The following is a 1,927-nucleotide window of genomic DNA, read 5'->3' as shown; positions in this document are numbered from 1 at the left end:
GCCATATGAAGACACAACAAGAAGCTGAGTTGCATCCTAACTCAACAATGCTGGACTTCCAGTCTCCAGAACTGAGAAAGAAATTTCTGTTGTTTATAAGCCACGAGGTCTACGGTATTCTGTCACAGCAGCCTGAACCGACTATAATAAGGTGCAGTTGAGTCTCTTGAGGATCTTGTTAAAATACAGATTCTGATTCAATGGGCCAGGAAGAGGCCTGAGAGTCTGTATTTCTAACAAGTTCCCAGATGATGCTGTTGTCACTGCACTCAAACTAAACTTTGGGTAAAAAGGAACCTGAGTGACCAATTTTCAAAGAATTTAACTGCAGCTGTCTACATTCAGATTAGTCTGAGGACAACTTGATATCTGATGATTTGGAAGATACTTCTAGTCCTTGCTGGTCTTCGGTTTCATTGATAATTATTGTAAGAAAACACACTTATTATTGAAGTTTTCTTACTGTTTGGTATCTGGGCCATTAAGATCTAAACTCCATGGAGATGAGAAAAAGGCAGGGCACAAATGTGGAGAAGAGTCTTTATTTCCCCCTACTCTTCCTCTTGCCCTCAAGCTTGACTTCACATATAGATTTTGACTTGAGGAACACAGCAGCATCAGACTAGGGGTAGCAAAGAAAAATTGAATTGCTGGGGTGCCTGGGTGGCTCAGTTGTTAAGCATCTGCCTTCAGCTCAGGTCATGATCCCAGGGTCCTGGGATAGAGCCCTGCATCGGGCTCCCTGCTCAGCGGGGAGTCTGTTTCTTCCTCTCCCACTCCCCCTTGTGTTCCCTCTCTTGCTGTGTCTCTCTCTGTCAAATAAATAAATAAATAAAATCTTTAAGAAAAAAAAAGAAAAGAAAAGAAAAATCGGATTGCTGTCCTGAGAAATGTGGCTAAAGAAGCCTCCCCATCAGCCACTGTGAGAAAAGAATGGAGGCAGTCCTATGATGAGAACAGCAGCCAAGTTCCATCTTGTGTACTCAGCCTTTTAATGTCATTTTTGGAAAATGGATTGAAGACAGAAAGGGAGCTTGGTCTGTAGGTGGCTGGAAGATAAGAGAGGTAATGTAACTCTTATATTTAGAGACTATTTAATACCAACTGGTTACTCTGATTTCTTCAAAAGCCTTTTTTTTTTTTTTAACTTTGTTCCTTTTCCCTGTCTTCTAATCCAAAGCAATTTTGTAAGTACTTACTTTGTTCCAGATACTATTTTAGGAGCTGGAATCATAGCAGGGATCAAAATAGATAGAAGTTTTTGACCTTATATTTTAATAGAAGATACCAGACAAAAAACAAGTACTTAATTTAGAATAGGACAAAGTGAAAAATGCTATGGAAACATGATCATAACAGCACTAGTCACAATAGCCAAAAGCAACCCACGTGTCCATTGACAGATGAATGGTTACATAAAATGTGGTATTCACATACAATGGAATATTATTCAGCCTTACAAAGGAAGGGAATTCTGTCACACACTACAACATGGATGAACCTTGAAGCCATTATTCCAAGTGAAATAAAACAAGTCACAAAAAGACAAATATTGTATGATTCCACACATAAGAAATACTTAGAATCATCAAATTCATAGAGCCAGAAAGTAGAACCCTGGTTGCCGGTGGCTGGGGCGAGAGGCAAAGGAGGTTGTTGTTTAATGCATATAGTTTCTTTCCATTTTGCAAGATGAAAAAGTTGGGCAGATTGGTTGTGAAACAAGGTGAATATACTTAACACTGCTAAACTATACGCTTAAAAGTGGTTAAGATGACAAATATTATGTTATGTGTATTTCTGAAAATGCTATGGAGAAAAATTAAGCAGAGAAGTGGCTTAGTCATGCCTGGAGTGGGGAGGTTGCCACTTTAAATAGGGTGGTTAAGAAAGGCCTCATTGAGGGGCGCCTGGGTAGCTCAGTCGT

This window comes from Phoca vitulina, unplaced genomic scaffold (assembly GCF_004348235.1).
Source record: "Phoca vitulina isolate PV1807 unplaced genomic scaffold, GSC_HSeal_1.0 scaffold12, whole genome shotgun sequence".
Classification (NCBI taxonomy): domain Eukaryota; kingdom Metazoa; phylum Chordata; class Mammalia; order Carnivora; family Phocidae; genus Phoca; species Phoca vitulina.
Note: the sequence above shows the minus strand (reverse complement) of the source record.